General features: G+C 34.7%; 1 pseudogene; it reads right to left on the bottom strand.

Annotated features, from left to right (window-relative positions):
• Positions 1–1,925: 1,925 nt before the first annotated feature.
• On the bottom strand, positions 1,926–8,800 carry LOC123664460 (annotated as a pseudogene).
• Positions 8,801–21,891: the final 13,091 nt, after the last annotated feature.

Below are 21,891 nucleotides of genomic sequence, written 5' to 3'. Positions count from 1 at the left end.
TTAGTTTCATTTCCGAATTCATAAATTTTCTATCGTTGTTTTTACATTTTATTTATCACTAAGCGTAATTCTGTGTAGGTAATAGGTAGCATACTTTGTAAAGAACACCATTTAACTATACTTACATGTAAACAGCTGATCTATTATTGGACAATCTTAACTATTTGCGATTTGTACAACTTCTATAACTTTTAAAATTTTAACTATTTAAGATTTCTGTAACCTACATTATCTTATTGTTTTGTATAACTTAATAGTAATCGTTTTGATCGCTAGATATCATGGAAACATACCCCAATAAATTCTTTTTGCTAAACAAAAATGAATTAAACTATGAAGTATTAATCAGAGGCGAGGAACCTGCTTCAACCGTACTAGGGTACCCATATAGACTACAATGGACCCCCATTTATACTAAGACTAAATACTGCTGTCAACTTTAATATTTTTGACATCTACTACCTAAATTATGCTGTATTAAATAAACTAAATAATACTATTTAATACTCTTAAACTAGCTTATTGAGTGAACAACATAGTGCTGCAGTTGTTTACTCTGTGTGTAAGGATCTTTGTGTCGCTACCTACTACTGACTAAAAGATTATTATGAGAGGTGAAAGAGTGTATGTGATGTGATGTATGCAATGTGATGTATGGATATGATGTATGTGATGTGATGTATGTATAGAATGGAAGTGTAGTAAGTTTAGTTGTTATGCATAGTTGGTGTGTAGGACTGCAATTAAGTATTTTATCTTGCAGTGAGTTTAGTAGTTGGTTCAGTCGGATTTTGCTCTAGTAGGCAAAATCCTACGCTTTTTGGCGGGGTACTGTAACGTTGTGCTGGAACGTTACTCTAATAAATAAGATTTTGTAGTAAAAGTTAAGTTTTTTCACTTTATTTTATCATGCTTCTACTTGTGGCGCCATCTATCGGCAACTTTTCGACACTTTGTGACTATTGGTGTTTCATATCGGCGTTTTTTCTCTAACGGACTTGATAGATGCCGCTGATGTTTTTTGGTAATTATTGATCTTTCTTTGATAAAATCAATTTAATTGTAATTAGAAATTCTAAATTTAATATTCCTGTCTACTCCTTAAATTATAAAATAATTTAATATCTAAATTTAAACTTAATAATTTATAAAAATACAGACTATGCTTAACGCATAGACTTTTGCTTGTCAATATTCCCTTGCTCGCGTGTCTTTGCTTCTCTTTTTCTTTGCATTTCGTTGCCGCCGAACCTCGAGACCTAACCTCGACCCTAACTCGGCTTAAATCCCGCTGGGGTAAGTTCTCATGATATCTATTATAATTACATATTGCTGGTGTTCTTAACTTAACGAGAAAATTGTAATTATTTATTATTTTGCTAATTGTGACACTGGTTTCTGAATTGTTCTTTTCCTGACTCGGAACTTTCTTCGTTCCAGGATTTTTACTTTAAGATTTATATCTTTAATTATACTTTGCTACAAATCGAGTCACTGCCCTCGATTAATAACGGGCTGACTGATTACCGGCATTTACACCGGTGGAGATCTCCGCCGGTCATCGGACGAAGACGGAACTGAAGACCATCATCACCGGGAATTAGTCAGGCCAGTGTCCTTCCATATTACTTTCTAAGGTACGTTGTCGCGGCGTGGGCCAGCTAAGGAAATAAAGGCTGAAAATCAGGTGCCTAACGCGCCTGATTCCGAACCTACCCCCTGTTTTCTGACCGCGTGCTATTAAAATTTATAACTTAAAAATTAGTTCATTATTCTATTTCAACAACCTGTAAACCCCCAAACCGCGGCACTTGTCTCATCACCATTAAATATTCTCATAGGATCATCCAGTATATCTAAAGCATCGTGTTTTTTTAAGAACTCTGTCAAGTCTTGAAACCACTTTCTTATATATTCTTCTGTTATTACTGCTCGTCCCTTAGAAATCTTCGAAAAAAGGATTTAAGCCATTTTTTTCCTGGTCTGTCATTTACAAAAGGATTAGGTCTTCCATCGGCCTTTACTATTGCTTCGACCGTATTTAATAAATTGTCAGTCTTTAAAGGAAACCCACATTTTGTTAATTTTGGACACAAATCCACCAGTGCAGCTTCTTCTGCTTTATTGGAATCTGGACCCATTTTTCTTGGGCCTTCTGGGACACGTAGATGGAGCCAATCTTGTAGTGTGCCTCCAAGAATTCCAAACGTTCTACTAGCCTCTCTTATCGGCATTCCGTTTCGTATTGCTTCGATGGTGGAAGAGAGCTTCTGTGGAGGATAAGTTTGTCTTGGCGGCTTTTTTTATAAAAAAGTAGTACCCAATTGTCAGCCCCTACAATATTTACGTAAATCAGCGATATTTTTATTCAAATTTAATATAATTCAATACATGAAGTAATACACAATGTCAAATTGCATAAAAGACTATCACATTTAATAATAAAACATGTTTTTTCTTACCCTTTAAGAGAACACCACGCGAAGTAAAAAATATGGCGGATATGACACTACTGCTCTTTTCAACCGCCGTCACCTATAAGAACGAGTTTAATTCTCCCCCCTGATCCCCTAACGCACCTATCGTGTGACATATTATTCAATGAGGAATCAAAGTTTCTATTTAGGTACACGTGATTCGTTTATTCTAATTGTAGCAATATTTATGACCAATAAACGACGCAAAAGGCTGACCACTGGGTCCTGGCTGGCCACTGGTGCTGTTACCCTACATGTTTAACAATTTAAAAGTAATTGTTATCTTTTACATTAGTTTCATACAAACGTTTTTTTTTTTTTTTATATATAACTAACTAGGTCGGCAAACTAGCATACGGTTTACCTAATGCTAAGCGATTACCGTAGCTTATAGACGCCTACAACACCAGAAAGATCGCAAGTGCGTTACTGACCCTAAAGCAGTTTTAAAATCTGAGTGGTAATTGTTACGCTTACATGTATTGCAGAGTAGACTTTAATCTACAAGCTACAGTTACCAGTAATTCTTAAAATTTTACTACTTAATGGAAAAAGTTCAGAATGTATGAATTGCTATGCGTGTCTTTTCTTAAATTAAAAACAGATTTTAAATTGTTAAAGATATCTTTTAATTTGTTTACTTTGTAGTTATTTTCCTACTAAGTTTATTATTACTAGATAAGGATTTAGATAAAAATTTAAAAATAAATATACAAAAATAAGAATTATTAGTATTAAAGCAGTGACTACTCTTGATAGCACAATTAAAACAAATTCCAATTGAAAATATTCAAACATTAAAATGTTAGCTGTTGGTGCACGAAGTTGTTTTGCTCCACCGTGTCTTATGGCATATTCAAGCCACCACATCGCCCGTTCTAGTGGTATCTCCGGCTGATCACGCATTATGTCACGAAGGTTAATGATGTTTCGACAGTAACTGAAATTAAAAAATATTATGTACGTTATCGAGAAATCTAAAACAAATAAACATAATTATGTTTTTAACCAGATCGAACAGTAAGATAATTAACTAGATCAAGGATGGAAGTAAAAAATTACCTACTCTTGTCTAAAAGTAAGTACGCACTTACCAAAAGAATGATAAAGTTGTGATATCTAGTACTAACGTATGTCTACAAATATAAAAAAAAACGCAGAAAAAATATTCATTACCAAGAAATATACAAATTTTTAATTTTAAATAACAGCAATTTCAATATTTGTATAAATTGTTATCATTTTTTACAAATCCTAATGGATTATATTAATAGATTAATATTAATAGATTTACCTTTCGTCTGTGATCACAATTTCTATAACATATTTCAGTTGCTCTTCAATCAAAGAGTTAATATCAAGTTTCATACCAATACCATGCTTGAGATATTTCTCAGCATTGTACCATTGATCTCCTAACATTGGTATAGCAACAAGCGGTACACCAGCAGTGATAGCTTCATCCGTAGATTGAAGTCCAGCTTGTGTAACAAACAGTTTTATTTTGGGATGTCCTGTAAAGTAATGGTTAGTAAAACTTCTAAAACAAATTTATAATATAAGTCTAAAATTCTAAAAACTCACTCAACAAATCTGATTGTGGTAATCATTTGGACGTTCTAATGTTTTTCTGATTTCCGCGGCAGCTCATCTTGGTCCCATTTCCATAAAACATTATAGGGTAACTTGGATAATACGTTTACTTATTTTAACTATTTCTGGTTCAAACGTTCCTGCTAATACATTGGTACCAAAATGTACGTATATGACACCACGCTTCGACGAGTCCAATTATGTTTTTAAATCCTGCATATTAAAACTGTATAAAAATTATCACAAAAATACGTTGTTTTTTATATTCACATAGTGCTGACAAACCTCCTTATGAGGTAATTGATGGATTCCATCCACAAATACAACACCAGGAGGTACAGGCTGACTGTCTGCCTAAACTGGATGAATATTTAGAAACAACATATGTTACATTATTATATGTATAATTCTTTTATGGCTGGGACATCTGATCCAACAATTTGTTGCAACATTTCGTTTTCATCAAATCATCACTTAAGTATAATGCGTATTCATATGTGTAGTGTAGGCGTAAAACTTCAAACTTTTCACAGAATGTTAGATTGTAAATTTTGAACTTTAGCGTGGAAAGATACAAAATTGGGTGTGCCAGTGAACCCATGATTTCATGGTTGTGAAAAGTAGCTCCCAAGTCCCACTCAACAGATTTGCTGGCGCTTTAAAAATATGTGAATAAACCAGCGCAAATCGTGTCATCGCTTCTACTAATATAAGATCAAATTTGTTGTTCTTGTTCGTTATCAGTTCTCGAACAATTGGAGTTTTTAGTTGAAGTTCTATTAGATGTATAAATATGTTGGTTCCTTTTATTAGTTCTGAAAAACTTAAAATATTCTGTGCACCGGCCTTATACTTTGATATAAATATACTTTGCCAAAGTACGTAAGATCAATTTCTTTCAAATAAATAAAATTAGTGTCTGTTTGTCAAAATAACCGCTTTTTACAAAATGCAAATAGATACGATGTACGTACATATGCCAAAATAACATTTTTTAGTCTTTTTATGTCTGTCTGTCTGTTTGTTCCGGCTAATCCTTGAAACGGCTGAACCGATTTTGACGAGACTTTCAGATAGCTGATGTAGTAAGGAGTAACTTAGGCCACTTTTATTTTAGAAATATTATTTATTTTATAACTCTGAGAACAGAACAATATTTTTTTTCGTTAAATTCCACGTGAAAGAATTTGCGGGCACAAGTAGTTTTTACCCATGCTTGCTTGCTAGCAATAGTTTCATTTTCAAAAAAGGAAACATGAACAAGCACTTCTACTGCGCATTGCATGACATAATTATGTAAAGGTGCAAAACTGCAAAAGTTCAAAGTTCATTGAAACCACTCTACAAATTTGACTTATCTGTTGTCGCTCTTTGAAAAAAAAAATATCCAGCTTTGTCAGCTGGCTCGTCCTAAAACACAGCCAATAAGTTGCGTTATAAACATATAAGACAGGCATATAAACAGACAATTGTGTGTATATATTTATTTAAGAAATATTTCTTTATTTTTTTTAACTGTTATTCCTTTTAAACTCCTGTTCTACTTTTATGTATAAAATAACGTTATATAAATGTTTATTAGCAATCTTTGAAGTCAAAGAACTTTATCAGATATTTTATTTTTCAGGAGCGCATTTTAAGGTCATTTACGTGTTCAATAATAGTAAAGTTCGGTAATGATGTTTGTTGGTCTGTTTGCAAACTTTACAAAGGAAATTGGGTTACGTTATGACTTGTAGTGGATTATCGATGAAGCTCTCGCAATATTCATCTGAAGCGATATAGTTAACACAAAAGGAAGTAATAATTTAATACAACATAGTTATAATACATATGTACATTGTATTGTATTACATATAATTTTATTATATTGGCTATTATTGTATCAAAAATACAGGTAAGATAAAAATGTAAGAAGTCTGATAATTTTCAGATAGGTGTAGCTTCCGAGCAATCTTGACTCGTTGTGCTATTGCTAGAATAAATAAATTGAATATTTTATAATATTATTATTAGTATTTATAAGAACTAGTGGTCGCCACGTGGTCGAAATCCGACCATATTTAATTTAAATTACAGGTTTGAAAATTTGTAAGGTTCTGTTGTCAAAGATTATATGGTCCGGGAGCCAGTGACAGATTTTCAAGACCAATTTACTACCAATAGAAACTTTGTAAAATGCATTAGGGATTTATATTATGAATATTCGCGACCGTCAACTGCGACTCCGTGGACGGGGCGGGCAGTAGCAGCCTCTCACGGATGGAGAAAAAAAAGATTTTTTAGGCATTTCCTCCCACTTTATAATTTGTTGGATAATAAACATTTTTTTTTGAATATCATATCAAAAATTGACCGCTCCAGCGGGGTTCGAACCCGCGTTTCCGACAGACCGTGTCGGCGCTCTAGCCAATTAAGCTATGGAACGATGTACCCGCTAGATCGAAATTATTGATGTGATGATTTTTATATTCGGTTTAAACGAACCGTGGTTTCGTATATAGTGAGCTCTTTACAGAAAGCCTTAACTATTCAAAGTTTCATATTACAATGAAAATCTTTGACAGGAGACGACACCATGCGCGACCAACGCGAGTTCGAACCCCGCTGGAGTGGTCAATTTTTAATATGATATTCAAAAAATGTTTAGAATCCCTAATGTGTGGGTAACACAAAAATAAAATCGTAGATATTGTTGGATTATAGTTTAGCTAACATCTTTAAGGAAAAATAAAGTAAGCTGATCATAAGGGCTACTCTACATATATTTAATTGGTTTTATTTTTTGTTACCTTATTTTTACAAAGTAATAATTTAAATATAAATTTAAATGAAGATATTAAAGTAGTAATTAATAGCACTAAAGCAGTGACAACTACTAATAATACAATTAAAATCAATTCTAATTCAAAATATGCTGCCCTTGATATGTTAGCTGTTGGTGCACGAAGTTGTTTTGCTCCACCATGTCTTATGGCATATTCAAGCCACCACATTGCTCGCTTTAGTGGTGTTTCTGGCTGGTCACGCATTGTATCACGTAGTTTGATAATATTTTGACGATAACTGTAATTAAAAATTATGCTCTTCGATTATTTATTTTTTTCTTAAAATACTTCTTTCTTGCACCTTTAACTACATTATTTTTTTATATTCATCATGTGGACATAGATACTGTTATAGAAGTACGTTTTCAGAATATTGTAATACATGTATAATGTAAGCATAATTACTTAATTAGATCAGCAACACATCCAATTAATACAAAATAATAAAAAAAAAACTTAAATACCCTTCTATAATGAATAAGTAAAATAATTATTCCTGACAGTATAACATAAAAAAACAAACAATTTTGCTATACTTTCACCATGAAAAGTGATTTTGCTATAAATACTGTTAGGAAAAATAGTTTATTAAGAAAAATAATTACAACACAGTGAAACAAACACAAAGATAATATTTCAGTTATATTGTCTTGGTATTCCAATCAATATTAGTAACGGTTAAAAGATTTCAAAGTCACAAAGAAACGACGATCAAAAACATGATTTATGACTAAATCTGACATTTTCATATTATCTTATTATCTTCGTATATCTTATTTATGTATTATGTATATTCGATAAAAACATTAAAATATCATTAATTAAAATAATAATAATAATTGTTATTATTTGTTTATTTTGTTAACAGATATTACCTGTCGTTTATTATCACAGTTTCTATGGCATGTTTCATTTTCTCTTCAGTTAACGAGTCAAGATCAAGTTTCATACCGATACCATGCTTGACATACTTCTCAGCATTATACCATTGATCTCCTAACATTGGTATAGCAACGAGCGGCACACCAGCAGTGATAGCTTCATCCGTAGATTGAAGTCCAGCTTGTGTAACAAACAACTTTATTTTAGGATGTCCTGTAAAGTATTTGTTTTGTTTGAGTCAGATTTCGCACCAATTTCAGTATCGAAATATTTATCTTTAAAAACCTCACTCAATAAATCTGATTGTGGTAACCACTTGGATGTTTTAATATTATCTGGATCCCCTGGCAGCTCGTCCTGATCCCATTTCCACAAAACGTCATAGGGTAGCTTGGATAATACGTTCACTATAATTTTAACTGTTTCTGGTTCAAACATTCCTGACAATACATTGGATCCAAAACTCACGTAGACAACACCACGTTCTGACGAGTCCAAGTACGTTTTTAGATCCTGTATGTTAAAATATTTCCATATTTTTATAGAAATACACGCCTATTACAACAACATTTTCAATATAACAAGTTGTTGACAAACCTTAGGTAGTTCCTTTTCAGGTAATTGATGAATTCCCCCCATAAATATAACACCGGGTGGTACAGGCTGATTGTCTGCCCAGACTGGATGAATGTTAAGAAACAACATATGCACATTATTATATAATTCTTTTAAATCTGGAGCATCTGATCCAAAATCTTGCTTTAACATTTCATTCTCATCAAATTCATTTAAATAGGCTACGTATTCAATCATATAGTGATAGCGTAGAAGGTCAAGCTTTTCCCAGAGTGTTAGATTGTAAATCTTCGCTTGAATGGTGGTCGGATACAAAATTGGATGCGTCAGTGAACCCATTATGTCATGGTTATTAAACAAAGCACCAAACGAACTCATCAGAATTGCTGGTGCCTTAAATACATGAGAAAAGATAAGCGCAGAGCGCATAACAGCCTCGACTAATATTAGGTCAAACGTATTGTTTTTATTTGTTATGAGTTCTTGAACCAATGGTGTTTGTACCTGAACACGTAAAAGATTGGAGAATAATCTGGTTCCTTCTTTTACTTCTGCAAATGTTTGATGCCTTTGAAAACCAACTTTGTATGTAGATGTAAATATAGTTTTCAAAAATGCGTAAGATACGTCATGAACATCGATTTCTTTAAGATTTGCTGGTCCGTTTCCTTCGGGAAATTCTGGATCTGTTGTAATCACTGACACTTCATGACCTCTTTTAACAAGTTCCTGAGTTATTTTACGGAACACAACTTGATGACTAATAGACGGTATTGGAAACACTCCTAGAATTTTTGCTCCCTCCGATGTTACAAACAATAGCGACAAAACTAATACTAAAATTTTGTGATACATTTTTTAAATATCTGCTTCTCTGCGATTCGCACACAACAAGATTGAATGATTATAAGTTGAGTTAATTCAAAAGATTTTTATATATCGATAGCCTTATTTAATAGATAGTAGCACGTTGTTTCAACTGACAAGGTAATTTAAAGTAGAATTCATATAATAAAACGAATCCTTATGAATGATAACAATATACTGAGTGAAGGAGAGTACGACAATCAACTAATCATGATGGCCTCAAAGATTTACGTGATTGGTATTTAATATGGATGTGATAGACTGAAGGACATTTCAATTTTAGTTTGCGATAATTTTGTGATAAATTATATCTATATTATATCCTTTTATAATGTGTGAATTTGTTTGTTTATTGTAAAAAAAAAATTAAATTTTCTTGTAAAATAGATAGATAAATATCAAGTTTCGGTACTTGGTTGTATATACTTGGTTGTATAATGTGAACTATTAATTTTTTTATAAGAAAAGTTGAATGACTGAATTCATAATAGATGTTTTTATTTACGAATCATTCATCAATATTAAAGCATTAAAGATTAACGTTATGGACAATAAAACAATAACGTCATTAATTTTTGGCTTAATGACACTTTCACTGCTGCGGAGACCCATACCGGCCTACTACAGAATTAGATATGATGCGTACAGTGAAAACTGTGTCTTTTCGCTGATGCGAAACGATTACTATGTGAGGTACATTTAAGAATTCGACAAAGACAAATAACATTTCGATTGGTCAAAACAAACGCTCGCACGCACGCCCGTAAACACACGGACACACACACTGGGGCACACACGGACACACACACACACATAAACTAATCTATATCGTACCATGAATAATATAAAATATACTAAGCTTATATTTTTTTTATTCTTAAAAAAATTGGAGGTTTTGTCACACAGTGACCACGTCACCTCCATCATTCTTAACTAAATCAACAACGTCTCTTTAAATATATTAGGACTAATTTATAAACATTTCAAGCCTCTTTAGAAGTTGGAGAAGCCAAGATACTGTTGAATACCTACACATTATTTTAATTGTATTCTGGGTAGGTTTTGATTCGCACACATTCCATTAAAACATACTAAGCTTAGATATAAATATGTAGGAATGAGGTCACACTGGCTAATTACAATGTAAGGTAACATAAGATAGATATTAGTTAACGGGGGAGGGGGGGGGAGACTAGCTTCTTGGATGGATTCACCGTGTCTGTGCCGGGTCCATCGTGTGGCAGAATGAGAAACTCGGAGCAGTTCCTAGGACTTGCGACCTAGGTGTAGACTTAAGGAGGCCCCCTTTGAGATGCACATCACCGCTCACCATCACTGGTCGAGTTTCCCGCCCCGCCTAGCCAAATTATAGACTGTAACATAATATCTAACAATTGATTCGCTTTCACAAATTAATTATTAAAATAATCTAGGATAAGCTACTAGCAGGATACGACAAGTTTACCGTGTCAAGCCAGAGCCAAGACTGCCTTAGCCGCAGTTGCTTCGGACGTTTTATACACGTCAGAATGACTCGAGTAATAGAATGAGTGACGGTAGGTGAGTATCGAACGATGTGCGAAGTGGCTTGATCGGTGTATCTGTTGTTTATAAATTCCTTGCGCATCAATTACGACAGCGCAGGTACATAAATTTTCTATCTCATATTATATTGTTTACAAAAGAAAAATGTTAATGCCCGTATTAATGCTATTAATTGAAATGTACTTTATTAAGGGGTAGAGGATGGGGGGAGGGGGTACCTGGTGTCCTAAATTACAGGCCGCGAGCCTAGCTTAGGCACCAGTTTCCCACACCCGGTTCTGCTAGACACGGCGTCATCAGGATTGTTCAGAGGGGAGCCGGACAGTCCCCATGGAGGAGAAGTCTGGCCTTTTCGCCGAGGCCAGGCGGTCGATGGAGGGATCCTGTTGCTTGCAGATCCGGGACCCTCCAATTAAAGCCGCTGAAGGCTCGCGCAGCGGTTTTGATCGGTATTGCACCCCAAGTGCTGAAGCATAGACATATGGTCTACGAATGCCTACCGATTAAGACAGGCCCATTGCGGCCCCCTACGCACTGACGGCGATAAACAGTGCGGTAGCAGGCCTGTGTCGGCCCGTCACTAAAACAGGCCGCCGTTGACCTGCTGCCTCACAGAGCGTTCGCGCAAGTGTCGATCCGTAAGTTAGTGTAATAATGACGTGTTTATAATCAATAGCAACATCGATGGCAAGCATAACGAAAGATAGAAATTTTAGAAAAAAAAAAGTGTTGACAGTGAAGAGATATTTCCAACAATAAAAAAATACATTCAGTAAGATTGTTTATTACGTAGCTATACAAATAAATAAAATTTGACTGTCTGTTTGTAATATTAAAATAACCGCTTTTTACTAAATGCATATGGATGTATACACGGTACATTTTCCAAAAAAAAAACATTTTTTACGATTTTTGTCTATCTACCTGTCTGCTTGTTCCGGCTAATCTCTAAAACAGCTGGACCGATTTTGACGGGACTGTCACTGGCAGAAAGCTGATCTAATAAGAGGTAACTTAGGCTATTTTTATTTTAGTTTTTTTTTATAACTGCTAACTGAATAATAACTATTTTTCTGAATTCCACGCGGACGAAGATGCGGGCACAGCTAGTATAAACATATTTTTAAATGTACACGTAACAAAAGTCAATATCTAATCTAGCCAAATCCCAAAATACAAAACTACAATGATAAAAAAAATTTTTTTTTAATCAATTGTGAATGTTTACAATAGCCCCGAAGTAGTAAAAGATAATTTTTATTTATTGCAATGCTTCTTAGTATATATAATAATAATAATAATAATAACTTTATTTGTAAAACACACTGATCCTAATACACACAATATATAGGTATAGCATATTAATTATTTCAACTGTATAGTCAATTGATCGAGACTTTATTGAACTATTTTGAATTGCCTTTTAATGCATTTTAATTGTTATTGTTAGTTATAATAATGTTTATGTATAAGTGCGTTAATTAATAGAATGAGTGTAACTCCTTATAATTACTCGTAAGATAACGCTTAGCTTTTAAGATCTTTTGTTTATGATTATATCTGTTTATTGTCAGTGTCTATCATGTTTGTTACGTACAATGCCTACAAGGGAATCGCTGACATCGCGCGTCGCCACGAGTCGCCGCTACAATATATGACGTCAATCAAGAGCATCATCAGCATTCTCATATTTTACTTTTTACATTTTTAACAAATAATAATTCAATTATATAGAGTCTCTAGCATCGAGAACTATTGTTACTTAGAATAAGTTTTATTTTAAATTTCACTATATTAATAAATTTTTATAAAAGTAATTGGTTTTTTTTGGATCCATCGGCTGTGGCAAACGTAATTGGCGCAGTCGGTAGGATACTCGCGGGTCAGTTCGCGAGCATTAGAATATTCTCATATCGATATTCACGTTCACGAGTCGCCCGGTGGCTATCAAGTCACGCTACGAGTATCCAGAATCTACGGAGCTGCCAAGCCGTGTGGAGAATCCAGTCATCGATTCACCAAGAAGAGCCAGAGATGAAACACATGTGAGTTACACTTGAATCTTTCTCGTGTTGCTTCCTTTTGTCCTAAGATATTTTATCCTCAAGATTTTTCATCACGAAAAGCCTTGTCCCCGGCAATCTGCATCACGTCAGGCTCGCCGTTATATATTAGATAGTTATAGAAATATAAATAATAAATTAGATTTTAATTTAAATATTTCATTTAATTCAAATATGTCATACGATCCCGACGTAATTTTTAAGGCCTTACGCCTAGTGCCAGAATTTGATGGTAACCCGAATATATTAACTAGATTTATTAATATATGTGATCAAATAGTTTTACAATATGCGAGTGCCGAGCCAGGTAGTGAGTTAAGTAATTTATGTCTTTTAAACGGTATACTGAATAAAATAACAGGGTCCGCCGCGTCAACTATTAATTCCAACGGCATCCCTGAAACCTGGACTGGAATAAGATCAGCATTAATTAACAATTTTTCTGATCAAAGAGATGAAACGGCTTTGTACAATGACCTCTCTTTGGCTACACAGGGTAATAAATCCCCTCAGGAATTTTATGATCAATGCCAGACCTTGTTCAGCACCATAATGACATACGTAACTTTACACGAGAGCTTACAGACGACAATTGAAGCTAAGCGGGCACTTTATAAAAAGGTTACAATGCAGGCTTTCGTACGAGGGTTAAAAGAACCCCTAGGTTCACGTATTCGTTGCATGCGTCCGAAAACGATTGAAAAGGCTTTAGAATTTGTTCAAGAAGAACTAAATATAATGTATTTACAGCAGCGTAATGATCCTCCTAAATTTAATACTCAGAATACGTCTAAAGCTACGTCTCATAATATAGTATTAAATACTCCCAGCGCTATGCGACCCGTACCTAACTGGCCCGTTCCAGTTGGACCGCGTTATTACCAGCCACAACCCCAAGGTTTTAGATTTAACTCTCCTGTTGCACAGCCCCAAGCTTTTAAATTCAATAATCAACCGAATCGTTTCTCTAGTCGAACCCAGCAAATGTTTCGCGCACCGCCACCGAATTACAACCCCCAGAGTAATGTGTTTCGTTTACCGCCCCGATCAAATCCCCCACACAATTTTAATGAGAAGCCTATGAGTGGAGTCAGTCACTTTGTTCCTAAGCCATTACCACCTAGAATCCCTGGACATGACTGGCAGAGATTTGGAAACCCTCCTCCATCGAATTACTTTAAATCAAAAGAAGTTAACTTTAATGAGACTTATGACGACTATAATTGTTACCCAGACTACTATTACGACCAATACTATACCGACTATACTGATTCGTACAGTGATTATAATTATTATGACTATCAAAATACTACTCATACCCCCTACGAGTACCCTTATGACATCGACTCTCAAGACTACAATTCACCTTCTAATAACAGTGAAGAACCCCCACAACCTTCTACAAGTCAAAAGGAGCAGGATTTTACGAAGGATTCTCGCGATTCAAAACCAAGATAGAATTAAATTTGCATTCAAAAAAAGAATTACCTTTTATACAGATTCGTAATCCACCTCTTAGATTCCTCATAGATACCGGCGCAAATCAATCATTTATAAGCCCCGAAGCTGTAGAAAAATTCTATCCGTATATAACTAAAAATTTTGATCCTTTCGAAGTAACTAATTCACGAGTAACTAGTGTTCATGACTATTCAATAACTATACCTAGTTTTCCAGAATTTAATATACAAAGTAATATGAAATTATTTATATATAAATTTCATAATTACTTTGATGGTTTAATAGGGTTAGACTTATTAGAAAACTGTAAAATAGATCTTAAACATAATATACTGTTTACTGAGAGTGCCAGCATACCACTACTACGTTATCAATGTAGAAAACCCAGCTCTGAAATAATTATTCCCGCCAATTCTACTCGCTTAGTTAATATCCCTATCTGTCATCCCGATGGTGAAGTGTATATACCTTCACAAATTTTATTTAACTGTATCATTCATGACTGTATTACGACTGTGACCGACAGGACTAGTATAGTTGAAGTTAAAAACCCGACAAATGATGATGTGACCTTTTTGTGTGACCAGCCAGTACAACTAGACATGTGTAATATCGAGTGCACACGTACCGAACAAGACCCGAAACGCGTTAAGGACGTATTAGCGAGACTTCGTACTGACCATCTAAATGCTGAGGAACGAGTTAACTTACAAAACCTATGTTCACAGTACGCTGACGTGTTTTATATAGAAGGAGAACCCCTTACATTCACTAATAAAATCAAACACCATATTAGGACCCATGACGAAATTCCCGTCCACACTAAAAGTTATCGATACCCATACATACATAGACAGGAAGTTAGGGACCAGATAACCAAGATGTTAGAACAGGGTATTATACGACCCTCGGACTCAGCATGGAGCTCACCGATCTGGGTTGTCTCTAAGAAGGCAGACGCTTCCGGTAGACAGAAGTGGAGAATTGTAGTAGACTTTCGTAAATTAAATGACAAGACTATTGACGACAAGTATCCTATTCCCAACATAACAGACGTACTAGATAAGTTAGGTAGATGCCAATATTTTACCACCCTAGACCTAGCTTCAGGGTTTTATCAAGTAGAGATGAACCCTGATGACATCTCAAAAACAGCTTTCAATGTCGAACATGGGCATTTTGAATTTCTACGCATGCCCATGGGCTTAAAGAACTCTCCATCAACATTCCAAAGAGTAATGGATAACGTGCTCCGAGGACTTCAAAACGAAATATGCTTAGTTTATCTTGATGACATTATAGTATTCAGTACATCACTTCAAGAACATATGATAAATCTCGAAAAAGTTTTCAGTAGATTAAGAGAGTCTAATTTAAAAATACAAATGGACAAATCCGAGTTTTTAAAGTTAGAAACTGCATATCTTGGTCATTTAATTAGTAGAGATGGTATAAAACCAAACCCAGATAAGATTAAAGCTATTGAAAATTATCCTTTACCTAAAACCACGAAAGAAATAAAACAATTTTTAGGACTTCTAGGATACTATAGAAAATTTATTCCCGACTTTGCACGCTTAACTAAACCCATGACTAAATGCCTTAAGAAATCCAATAAGATTATATTAGATTCCGAGTACGTTAACTGTTTTGAAAAATGTAAGACTCTTCTGACAAATGACCCCATATTACAGTATCCAGACTTTACAAAGGACTTCATTTTGACAACCGACGCCTCAAATGTAGCTATAGGTGCTGTTCTCTCTCAAGGCCCAATAGGTTCCGATAAGCCTATCTGTTACGCGTCCAGAACTTTAAATGATAGTGAGTTAAATTATAGCACAATTGAAAAAGAACTCTTAGCCATAGTATGGGCTACTAAGTATTTTAGACCCTATTTATTTGGCCGTAAATTCAAAATTCTTACTGATCATAAACCCCTCCAATGGATTATGAACTTAAAAGAACCGAACTCTAGACTTACTCGATGGCGACTTAAACTTAGCGAATACGACTACACCATTATCTATAAAAAAGGAAAATGTAACACCAATGCAGATGCTTTGTCGCGAGTTCAAGTAAATAACGAAGAAACTGTAACACCAATGCAGATGCTTTGTCGCGAGTTCAAGTAAATAACGAAGAAACTGAATCTCTTTTAAAAGAATGCGGAATCGATATATCCATCATACCCGAACCATCAGGATCCTCAACTGCTACCATACATACATCTAGCGAAAACCCCATACTTGAGATACCAATTACTGACGAGCCCCTTAATAAATTCCATAGACAGATCTGTTTCACTATAGTAGGTGACATTAAACGACGTACAACCGTAACAAAACCGTTTGACACTCACACACGGACTCACATACAAGTTTCAGAATCCTCCTTAGAACAAGACGTTGTTAATGCTATTAAAGAATACGTTAATCCTAAAGTAAAAACCGCCCTTAAGATCTCACCACCCCTAGGCATGTATTCAATTTTACCAATACTCCAGAGAAATTTTAAAAATTCCTCTATGAATCTAGTTTTGGCAAAAACCGAGCTAGAAGATGTAAAGGAATATTTAAGGCAGCAAGAGATACTTAAACATTATCACGAAGGAAAGACAAATCATAGAGGCATTAATGAATGTTACTTGGCTTTATCTCGTCGCTATTATTGGCCTAAGATGAAAGAGGAGATCACCAAATACGTCAATGAATGTACTGTATGTGGACAGACAAAATACGACAGAAACCCCATAAGACCAATATTTAATATTGTACCGCCAGCAACCAAACCTTTAGAGATAGTACACATGGATATATTCACTGCTCAGAACGAGAAGTATTTGACATTTGTAGACTCCTTCTCAAAATACGGTCAAGCTTATCATTTACGTGACGGTACAGCAATCAGTATTTTACAAGGACTATTGATTTACTGTACTCACCACGGACTACCCCTGACTATAGTTACTGACAATGGAACTGAATTTACAAACCAACTTTTTAACGAATTTATAAGACTACACAAAATTAACCACCACAGAACTTTAGCTAATTCCCCAAATGACAATGGCATTGTAGAAAGATTCCATTCAACCTTATTAGAACATCTACGCATACTCCGATTGAAACAAAAAGATGAACCCACTGTAAATCAAATGCCTTACGCGATACTAGCTTACAATAGTTCCATACATAGCTTTACTAAGTGTAGACCCCATGACATAATTAGAGGACATTTCGACCCCAGAGACCCCTTAGACATAGACTTAACGGAACATTTAATGCAACAATATATCCTTACACACCGTGACCAGATGAAAACCGTATATGAGGTAATTAACGAATCCACTAATGTAGACCGTACAAATTTAATGAATAATAGAAATAAAAATCGAGAACCCGAAGTAGAATACCAGCCTGACCAACGAGTTTTTATCAAAAACCCTATAGCTAGCCGACAGAAGTTAGCACCACGATACACACAGGACACAGTCTTAGCTGATTTACCAATCCATATATACACTTCGAAAAAGCGAGGCCCCGTAGCTAAATCGCGTCTAAAACGTGTACCTAAAAGTAATCAATTGTTGCAGGATTCTGCTATTGCTGACAATACACGTGTCGCATCCTCAAACCATAAGACTTGAAAGCTTAGCTGACGGACCTGGACTTTTACCCTACAAATTGGGACCGACCAGACTAATATCACATTATCACTCCTTTATACAGTATGTAAAACTAACTGACATTGAAGATAAAATATATTCTGTACAGACACAACTTAACATATTCAAGACTAGACTGAACAATGAAACTTACATTCTTTACGAGTACCAGATTAATTATCTTACAAACAAGCTTAACAAGGTATTGAGTCAAGTTAAATCCTTAGAACCTTTAAGAGTTAAAAGAGGTCTTGTAGATAGCCTTGGATCATTAATAAAAAGTATTACAGGTAATTTAGACTATCTTGATGCTCAAAAGTACAATGAGGCTATTCAAATACTGCAAAATAACGAGAATAAAATTATTTCAGAATTCAATAGTCATATTAGTCTTAGTAAAGAATGGATGTTAAAACATAAAAGCATTTTAGACCAGTTAACCATAAATCAAGAAAAAATTAATAACACATTAGAATTTCTTTTAGAAGTAAATTCGCGTAGAGACAATAGTTTAGTCCAGTCAGCACAGTTTGCCCAATTATTAGGAATTATAAGTAATAATGTAGAGGATTTAGTTCTAGAAATAGTTAGGTTAGAAAATATAATGGCTTTTATTCGTGCATCGAGCACTCATCATTCTATGATAGATATAGAAGTATTAAAATCAATGTTAGATAAGTTAATAAGTATATATGGTAAGGAGCAAATTCCTGATTTAGAATTACGGGAATATTATGACTTAATTAAACTGGGTTCCTACTATAATGATAAAACAATAGTTATAGTTTACAAATTTCCTATAATATCCCTAGACAGATATAACTTGTACAGATTATCTATCGTTCCAAATGAAAAACAACTAGCCCTTATTCCTCCCTTTCCTTATATAGCAACAAATGAGAAAGCATTTGTGTACATAGAGGCTGAATGCCCGAAGTATAGCAGGGTATTATATCTCTGTGACCAGAATATAAGTCATCAAATTCGTACAGAACCAGACTGCATTCAAGAGCTCATCACTAACCAAAATCTAAAGGAAACTTGCCACTTCACGAAGGTTATGTTATCTGCTGTAGCGATAGTTAAACTGGACGATCAACATTATGTCATCTCATTACCTGAGCCAGAGAAAGTGCAATTATCATGTGAAAGAAAAGAATTCAATACACTACAAGGAAGTTATTTGGTCACCATTCCCATAAATTGCCTGCTGCGGACTAGTGAATTCACTGTCATCAATGAAAATGATGAGATAAAAGGCCAGCCGCTGAAGCTATCTAGGATCCCGTACAACAAAATTAATCAAACCACTACCTACACCCACACCGGTTCTAAAACAATTAGTTTAGACGAACTTCACAGCATCCAAGATAAATTTTTAATAGAAAGTCCTATACAGATAGATAAGACGCAATCAATTGTTTTATACCATACAACGATACCATTCTACATCCTAATATCTTGTGTATCAGTTGTAATCATTGTATTAATAAGGCGAATATATAGATGCTGGCCCTTCAAATCAGAAAATGAAGAAAAGCATCAAACTCCTAAGACACCTGTATATGAAGAAGTAGATAAAACTACCATTAGACGGGATGAACTTCCAGCAACATTTTCTCTGAAGCTGACAAAATAGTTGCTGTTCTGCGGGTGGAGGTGTTACGTACAATGCCTACAAGGGAATCGCTGACATCGCGCGTCGCCACGAGTCGCCGCTACAATATATGACGTCAATCAAGAGCATCATCAGCATTCTCATATTTTACTTTTTACATTTTTAACAAATAATAATTCAATTATATAGAGTCTCTAGCATCGAGAACTATTGTTACTTAGAATAAGTTTTATTTTAAATTTCACTATATTAATAAATTTTTATAAAAGTAATTGGTTTTTTTTGGATCCATCGGCTGTGGCAAACGTAATTTGTTGGTGCTAATAAATAAATAAATAAATAAATTAGAAAACTATTGGCTACGTAAGTTACGTAGGTAACCAATAGTTTTCTAATAAATAAGTAATTATTGTTTGTTAGTAATGTTTATTTATTTTAAATATTATTCTTCATTTCACTTCAATGTGATATATTAAATGGTTGATTTTATTGTTTCAAGAACAATAATATGTGCGTCTATTTCATAATTTTTGTATGCTTGATGTATTTAGATTTGACCTTGACATCTTGTACACATTTGTTATCTCTCAGATATGTTCAGTTTTTCTTTGTAGTATAGTTTTATTTTTTCTATTGTTCATACTAAAACAAGCCTGTCTCTGCATTTCATTTAAACTTCTATGACAATTTCACACAACATCCATGTCTCACCACTAAGTCTAACAAATTATAAAGCATACTACGCGTACTTCACGATTTGTTACGAACGAGTTTTAAGGGAAAATACTATACCCATTTACAGCGTAGTTTTTTCGCTGTCCCCGAAGAATAAAAATAAAAAACATATTTTTCTGGGCGCAAGCTAGTGATTCATAGCTTTGATAAAAGGTTATTTCTTGTATGTTCGAAATGATTTAGTGAAACATGCCTAGTTATTAAAATACAGATAGTATTCAAGAAAAAAAATAAACAACGGCTTGCACTCCGGGAGTGGCGAAAGAAGTGAAAACTTGAATATTAACGTTGTGCATTTTTGATATTTTGGAATGGTTGGTGAATAATTTTGCACGAATTGCTTTAATTATCAGTATAAAAGTACTATCATTAATGTGGTAAAATACAATACTCATTTATTGCGCTATCGTACACAAACTTTTACAATTATTTTACATTAAAATAACACACACGACAACATTCGCACAAGCGCTTAAACGAAACAGCAGGCGCAGGCATACATTTTCGCCCATCAATTTTCGCCGCACGGTAGAATGAGAGGGGATACTTCCTCTCCTACGCCGCGCCGGCTGTCTACGAATCGCCCTCCGTCTTACGAATTTTTCAGCCTAGACGATAAAGAAGAGTATACGATACAATCGATACAGAGTCATCTATCGGTAAACGCGAGAACTAGGTTGAAATCCCGAATTTCCCATACAAAATGAAGTTAAAGTTTACGCCCGTTATTGCGAGACGGATTAAACAAAACTCGCACTAGGCACTTAGGCCACGTGTCTTGGCGGCTGACGCGATCAGCTGACACGAGATTAACATTTTTTACCCATCACAAAAAAGTGCACAACGCCGCTAAAGAAGTTAAAACTTATATAATAATCAAAATGAGTCATCGTTTAAGGTCTATAATATCCATTATCATCATACAGCCTGACCCGAGTCACATATTCCACTCATTACTTGTTATTTTATTCTACGGATTGTTAGGCCGCAAGTGATGATTATAATAATTTAATATCGTCTTATTCTCGTAAAATGTTAAATTAAAAACTTAAATTTAAAAAAATAGTAAATTTATGAGAAAATTATTAAATAAAAAAATCTCGTAATTTAAGGTCTGTGTTCAATGTATGAATACTATGATAAAATTTTGTAACTTCGTGAAATAAAAAAATTGAGCAGATTTATTACCGCCCACAGATCCCTAAAATGGCATAAGATTAAAACTAAGATATTTGAAGTTATCATTTTATTCTTTGGGGACGATTGATGGAACGTTTTTTTTTTTTTGGTATCGCAGGGGAACCCATTTACGGGTGATATCCAGGATGCCCGGGTAGGCATTCCTAGACCGTATGTCGGCTTCAGCACTTGGGGGTGTAATACCGACCAAAACCCCTGCGGGCGCCTTCAGCCGCTTTAATTGGTGGGTCCCGGATCTGCAGGCAACAGGATCCTTCCAGGGGGACTGTCCGGCTCACCTCTGAACAATCCCGACGACGCCGTGTCTAGCAGGACCGGGTTCCCATCCCAAAATTGTGCAGGTAAATTTAAACCTTGTTTGTTATGCACATTAAACGAT

The sequence above is a fragment of the Melitaea cinxia genome, chromosome 22, assembly GCF_905220565.1.
Source record: "Melitaea cinxia chromosome 22, ilMelCinx1.1, whole genome shotgun sequence".
In the NCBI taxonomy this organism is placed as follows: domain Eukaryota; kingdom Metazoa; phylum Arthropoda; class Insecta; order Lepidoptera; family Nymphalidae; genus Melitaea; species Melitaea cinxia.
Note: the sequence above shows the minus strand (reverse complement) of the source record. Positions and strands in the feature narration are given on the sequence as shown.